We start from the raw sequence: 7,371 nt of genomic DNA, 5'->3' as shown, positions 1-7,371 counted from the left end.
TCTTCTATTCGTGCTCTTGATTCTCCTATTCATGTTCTTACTGCTGATGGTACCTCCCTCCCGGTTAATGGTCGAGGCATTCTTAGCACCTCATCTTTTCATGTTCCTGATGTTGCTCATGTTCCTCGACTTACCATGCAGCTCCTTTCTGGTGGTCAGATTGTTGACTCCGGTTGTCGGGTGATTCTAGACTTTGACTCTTGTTCTGTTCTGGACCGTCACACTGGTGCTCTCCTTGGTGCTGGCCCCTGACACCATGACTCTCAGGCTCTCTGGGAGCTTGACTGGCTTCACCTTCCCTCCGCTGCCACCGCCGCCAGTCTTCCCCCCTCTGTTGCCTTGTCTACCAGCTCTTTTCAGCAGTGGCATCATCGCCTTGGTCACTTGTGTGGCTCTCGTCTCTCATCCTTAGTTCGACGTGGTCTTCTTGGATCTGTCTCCGGTGGTGTGTCTTTAGACTGTCAGGGTTGTCGGCTTGGTAAACAGGTCCAGTTACCTTATCCTCATAGCGACACTATGTCTCAATGTCCTTTTGACCTTGTTCACTCCGATGTCTAGGGTCCAGCTCCATTTGCCTCGAAAGGAGGCCATCGCTACTATATTATTTTTATAGATGATTTCTCTCGATACACCTGGATATATTTTATGTCTTCTCGTAGTGAGGTGTTATCTATCTATAAGCGTTTTGCTGCCATGGTTCACACTCAGTTCTCTACTCCTATTCGTGTTTTCCGTGCTGACTCTGCTGGAGAGTATATCTCCAAGATGTTGCGTGGAGTCCTTGCTGAGCAGGGTACTCTTGCCCAGTTCTCTTGTCCTGGTGCTCATGCTCAGAATGGCATGTCTGAGCGCAAGCATCGTCACCTTCTTGAGACGGCTCGTGCGATGATGATCGCCGCCTCTCTTCCGCCTCATTTTTGGGCCGAGGCTATCTCCACTTCCGCCTATCTCATCAACCTTCAGCCGTCCGCTGCTTTGCAGGGTGGCGTTCCTTTTGAGCGTCTTTTTGATCGTTCTCCCGATTATTCGATGCTTCGCTTGTTTGGTTGTGTTTGTTATGTTCTTCTTGCCCCTCGCGAACGCACCAAACTGACCGCTCAGTCTGTTGAGTGTGTCTTCTTATGCTACAGTAATGAGCATAAGGGCTATCGTTGTTGGGATCCTATCGGTCGTCGGATGCGTATCTCTCGAGACGTGACTTTTGATGAGTCTCGTCCCTTCTACCCACGCCCATCTTCCTCGATTTTTTCAGTGGAGGATATCTCTTTCCTCACTTTTCCTGACTCACCTATCACCCCCGTCACGCCTGTGCCTATTCGTTCCACTCCCTCTGCTTCTCCACCTCTAGTCAATTTGCAGCCACCATCTTCTCCGGTCTCCTCGCCTAGCATGTCATCGGATTCTACACCTTCATCTCCGGTGACTTCTTCGTCGCCACCCCCCGATTCTACCTTGGCGATTCCTCCTTCTATTGTTCCATCTTTTCCTCAGCATTACGCTCGTCGTTCACGACCTGTGGATGCCTCATTGGATGAGTCGTCCTCTTCCTCTCAGCCAACTTATGGCTTGCGTTCTCGTCCTCGTCCACCTGTTGATCGCTTTGGATTTCCCACCGCTGGTGCTGCTGTTCTTGAGCCGACTTATCGTCAGGCTGTTGTTCATCCTGAATGGCAGTTTGCGATGGCAGAGGAGATTGCTGCTCTTGAACGCACTGGTACCTGGGATCTTGTTTCTCTTCCTCCCGGAGTCCGTCCCATCACTTGTAAGTGGGTCTACAAGGTTAAGACTCGCTCCGATGGTTCTCTTGAGCGTCACAAAGCTCGTCTTGTGGCTCATGGTTTTCAGCAGGAGCATGGTCGTGATTATGACGAGACTTTTGCTCCTGTGGCCCATATGACCACTGTTCGTACACTTCTTGCCGTTGCCTCTGCACGCCACTGGTCTATATCTCAGCTTGATGTTAAGAATGCCTTTCTTAATGGTGAGCTGCGTGAGGAGGTGTACATGCAGCCACCACCTGGGTATTCTGTTCCTGATGGCATGGTATGTCGTCTTCGTCGCTCTCTCTATGGCCTTAAGCAAGCCCCTCGCGCCTGGTTTGAGCGTTTTGCCTCTGTGGTCACTACTGCTGGTTTTTCAGCAAGTGCTCATGATCCAGCATTGTTTATTCACCTTTCTCCGAGTGGTCGGACTCTTCTTCGTCTCTATGTTGATGACATGATCATCACTGGGGATGACCCCGAGTATATTGCCTTTGTAAAGGCCCGTCTTAGTGAGCAGTTTCTTATGTCTGATCTTGGACCTCTTCGCTACTTTCTTGGTATTGAAGTCTCTTCTACCTCTGATGGCTTTTTTATATCCCAAGAAAAGTATATCCAGGATCTTCTTGCTCGTGCTGCTCTTACTGACGCGCGCATTGTTGAGACTCCTATGGAGCTCAATGTTCACCTCCGTGCTACTGATGGTGATCCTCTCCCTGACCCGACGCGTTATCGTCATCTCGTTGGCAGTCTTGTCTATCTAGCTGTCACTCGTCCGGACATCTCTTATCCGGTTCATATTCTGAGTCAGTTTGTCTCTGCTCCCACCTCGGTTCACTATAGTCATCTCCTTCGTGTTCTCCGATATCTTCGGGGCATGATCTCTCACCGTCTATTCTTTCCTAGCTCCAGTTCTTTACAGCTTCAGGCCTATTCGGATGCTACGTGGGCTAGTGATCCTTCTGATCGCCGTTCACTTTCTGCTTACTGTGTTTTTCTTGGCGGTTCTCTCATTGCCTGGAAGACAAAGAAACAGATTGCAGTTTCCCGTTCGAGTGCTGAGGCTGAGTTGCGAGCCATGGCTCTTTTGACGGCAGAGGTGACTTGGTTACGGTGGTTACTTCAGGATTTTGGTGTTTCTGTCACTACACCGACTCTGCTCTTATCTGACAGTACAGGTGCTATTAGCATTGCGCGCGATCCTGTGAAGCATGAGCTCACCAAGCATATTGGTGTTGATGCTTTCTATGTGCGCGCTGGTGTGCAGGATCAGGCTATTGCTCTTCAGTATGTGCCTTCCGAGTTACAGTTGGCGGATTTCCTGACAAAGGCCCAGACTAGAGCACAACATGGCTTTTATCTCTCCAAACTCAGTGTTGTTCATCCACCATGAGTTTGAGGGGGGTGTTAGAGTTATAATATAAGTCATGTACCCCTTTGTATTTATCCCGTTGTATAAGGGGTTTCCTGCATATGTTCCACACCTGTACATGTATATATATCGGCCTATGGCCTCATGGGAATACAAGTTGCTTTCCTAACACCTTGTACATAATTCAGTTAAATTCTATCAAGTATCCAGTTACTTGCCATTCTTTGGTGAGATTTGTTGATGATTTTTCTGAAGTATTTTTGTGCTATTCTCATGTTTGTCAAACATCAATTTAGACATCTTGACAATACTTCCAACACTTTTTTAGCAATTGATACTGCCCACACTTTTCCTGGTCTTTTCGTCCCACAGTAGAATAATCCTATGCTGCCATGAAAAACAATTTCATGTGCTGAAGGCAGCGGATCAAATCAGCACTACTCCATACTGCATTGTTCTTGTCCCATTTCGAGTATCTTCGTTAAATCATTTTCATCGGTACTAAGTAGCACTGATCTTTATGTGTTAATTTTTTTTACCAACTTGCGAAGAATGCATTTTTTCCTTTTCTTTATGTACACAAATGAGGCAATGCAGTTGGCATCGACATCTGCTACTCGCCGGCCTCTCTTGGAGCGCAGGTCGCCATCGCCGTCCGCCGCTTCGGCGCTCGGCTCCTGCCCCATGGACGCATTCGCCACACCACTACTAGGGAAAAGCCTAACAGTAGCGCGGGTAATAGGGCTATCAGTACAGCTAACGTGTACCAGTAGCGTGTACCCACAAGCGCTACTGGTATACATACTTAGCAGTAGCGCTAGTTGGGGAAGGTGCTACTGGTGGGAGTAATGGTATGGTGCTAGCTTTATGAAATAAACGCTCAGCGTTCGCAATTCTTCATACTTGTTCATTGCATTTCAAACTTCTAGATTAGATGCCTGATATTTTTTCTTAAAGAATGTAAAATGGGAGTGCGTGTAAAAGGACTTCCCATTTTATTGCATTCAAGAAATGACCAAGTTACTGAATTTGATTTGTAGGTACCATACAATGTTAGCGAGGACAGTGATTGGGGGATTGATATTTTCGAAGTAATGAGGTGCTTGGAGGAGGCACGCGTCGCAGGTTTGACTGTTTGGGCTATGGTGATCATAAACCCCGGATAACCGACGGAACAGGTATGCAAACAGATATTTGTAATAACATCAAAAAATCTAAAAGGTTCGCTAAAATTGTGCTGAAACTCAAAATCCGCAAGCTTTGCTGTAGGTACTTTCTGTGACCAACCAGGAGGAGATAGTAGAATTTTGTCGAAAAGAAGGTTTGGTTATGCTTGCCGATGAAGTTTGCACTTGGTGAACTGCGGTAGTTTTGTGACGCGGACGCGTGTGTAGACATCCTACATTTGTATAAATGCGTTTATAGGTATACCAAGACAAGCTCTATATGGAGGACATGAAGTTCAATTCTTTCAGGAAAGTTGCCAGATCACTTGGGTATGACGAGAATGGTATATCCATAGTGTCATTTCATTGGGGGGGTAAATATTTGTTCATTAGAAACACAGTTCATAGCCTCTAGAAAATAAGCCTTAGATTAGAGATCCATGGTAATTTTTTCATCATCTGAACTTGGCAGGGTACTCTGGAGTATGTGGCAGAAGGGGAAGCTACATGTTGATATGTAAAATTCCCTTCACGACTCGTTTAGGAATAACGGAGTTTTGGAGATGATGTGATGGGTGAGATTCGCAAGGTGGCTTCTGTGACTCTTTGCCCCAACATAAATGGTGACTTGCGATGGATCCACCGAAGGTTCGTTCATCATGCCTTTCTTGTGTCTACTACTATAATTTATTGTAATTAGTACATATTATCCTGATAATCATTGTGCAAGAAAACTGAGAGCTCAGTTTACAACACTGATGGAGTCAGTCCATCGAATATTTGAGGATTCAACAGAGAGAATATTCCATCGAATGTTCAAAGAATTCAGAAAGTAGAGTAAGCAGAGCTCAGATAGTAGTGATACAGATTAACTTATATCAACGGGTGCTTACACTAAATCTGGCCAAATACTGTAGTAAGTAGCCTCCTTGTGTTGTCGGTTATTACATGCTATAAAAGACTTCAGCTCCTGCACTGAACCGAATTAATGGGGTGATAATACAGATTAACACTACAAAAGCCTCCCCCCTCTCAGTCAGGCCTCTATACCCTACCACCTACTCATCTCCCTGAAACCTCTTGGGGTAGAGAGGCAAAAAAAGAAAAAACAAGAAAAGAAGAGAATTAAACATTCCTGGATACAGGCAACACTGTATTCGCAAGCCCGTTGGCTACTTTCTGGGGTCGTGGAGGCTTCTTGTAATTTGCTATACTAAAATGGGGGCAAATATACTCCAACCCATGTGTATTCGCGTAATCCTGCAACGAAAAGACCGATCGGTAGATTTGTTATCATGGAGAGGGGGTTAGGGTCGTAGAATACAAGACTTTGGTGGTTACTGACAGTTCAACATGAATTTGATTGACCTGGGAGTTGTGACATGAAAATATTTTATGGTTGATGGTTCTGTACCATCAGTAATATTATATAAACATAGTCTCTGCTTTCATCTTCTTTGATGATATATTTTCTGGTCAAAATTTAAATGCATTATGCACCTGTTCTTTTTATTGTAGTTCCATTTTTTGTCAAATTTATAAATTCTCTATGAATAGGAATATAGAGGCATGTTCTTAATCTATTTTGGTTTTTTTGTTCACCCCGGAATGCAGTATAGATCTGCGATTGACATTTTTATTGGACCACTGGGTGAGCATTTGCAACAAAGAGCCAGGGAGTAAGCTGGGAGCGGACAAACATAATGCCCTGAACATGAGTTTGTCCTTGCATAATTATCCATGTCTGATGGTACTACACCGCTTTAGTGTGTCCTTGTATTATCTCTTATTGATAAAAAATGTCCAGAACAAAGAAATGATGAATTGTAGTATAGCCATTCTTGTAGTTGAAAATTATGTCTAAAATTGATCATCACATAGTATGCTGGCAACTTGCAGGGTCGATGAGACATTGATTGCCATATTGCTTTTCCATCTTATTCACATCTTATGAATATATCTTTAACAATATAATTTAATATTTGTGTTTTCACAGGTAGGAAGAGACAGGATCAGATGGCTCACCAGTGATGAAGACGTGGTAGTACCGTAGTAGGGTGTGGTAGATGAACATGTCTTTATTTTCTGAATCGCTTAATATTATATGATATTGTACTGACAAGTAGGAGGTGATTGCTAATGGGTGATTCTAGATTCTTGAGTGAATACTAGCTACCATGTTATCCTAAGTGCTGTCAACTATTCAATTACAAATAAAAACTCAAGAACGTACTTAGTCTACCACAAATTGGGATATTTTTGCCTCAAATTTAGTCTGATACATTTTCCTTAAAGTGACACTCTTTTTAGAGTTAACCCAACATTTTTCTGTTCCATCGTAATCAACTAACTTTGATATGCATGGGTTCAATGCTAAACAAAGGAGGCACACTTCTCTAGCCTCGAGGTGGTATCACTAATATGTGCCGTGAACTATACGCAATTCAGGTTATGTGACCAGACACTATATTTTATCCCCATCATTATCAGTAAGCAATGCATTATTTTTCTTTGCTCATCGTCCTACTAACAATAACTTGTTCTGCCTAAGTGGTTATCCCTTATAGCATCACCTGCACCTACCAGCCTGAATGAACTTTGGCGACAATGCAAACTTGCTATTATTGCAGATGAAAAAACTATTGTAATGTATGCAAATGCAAGTGTGATTTTTCCTTTTAGAAACCCTTTTTCTGTTTTCATTTTATTCCTGTCTGAAATATAATATATAAATAAAGAGGTTTATTATTCTTACCAACAATATAGGGAATAAAATTTTTATGTTAATTAGATTGATATGTGATTAGGTTAATTTGGGATTAGGTGAAAGTGGTAGACAGGTATGCTTTTTATCTTGAATAGTATTTACTGTTCACTAGGTAGGGCACTATTCACAATAGTGCTCTACTATTCAATACACTATTTGGAAAAGTATTTTACTATTCACCACAATATTTAATTCTATTCAATTATTTGCACGTTCTAACTTGATTATATCTTTGATGCAGGATCTATTATGGGCTGGCGAGGCCAACAATTCGACCGACGGTGTGCGCAGTCGTGTAACATCCTA

At 43.4% G+C, this 7,371-nt stretch overlaps 1 long non-coding RNA gene across 2 annotated transcripts; it reads left to right on the top strand.

The window, feature by feature from the left end:
- The first annotated feature begins 4,228 nt into the window (after positions 1-4,228).
- Positions 4,229-6,315, top strand: LOC123180695 (uncharacterized). Of its 2 annotated transcripts, XR_006491196.1 has the most exons (6): positions 4,229-4,310; positions 4,402-4,453; positions 4,558-4,628; positions 4,771-4,946; positions 5,913-6,048; positions 6,295-6,315. It is a non-coding gene; the product is annotated as an uncharacterized lncRNA (long non-coding RNA). The 2 variants fall into 2 exon arrangements; XR_006491195.1 differs by lacking the exons at positions 4,771-4,946; positions 5,913-6,048; positions 6,295-6,315 and having other exon boundaries at positions 4,558-4,671.
- The last annotated feature ends 1,056 nt before the right edge of the window (positions 6,316-7,371 follow it).

The sequence above is a fragment of the Triticum aestivum genome, chromosome 1D, assembly GCF_018294505.1.
Source record: "Triticum aestivum cultivar Chinese Spring chromosome 1D, IWGSC CS RefSeq v2.1, whole genome shotgun sequence".
Classification (NCBI taxonomy): domain Eukaryota; kingdom Viridiplantae; phylum Streptophyta; class Magnoliopsida; order Poales; family Poaceae; genus Triticum; species Triticum aestivum.
This window is presented reverse-complemented; position numbering and strand designations above follow the sequence as displayed.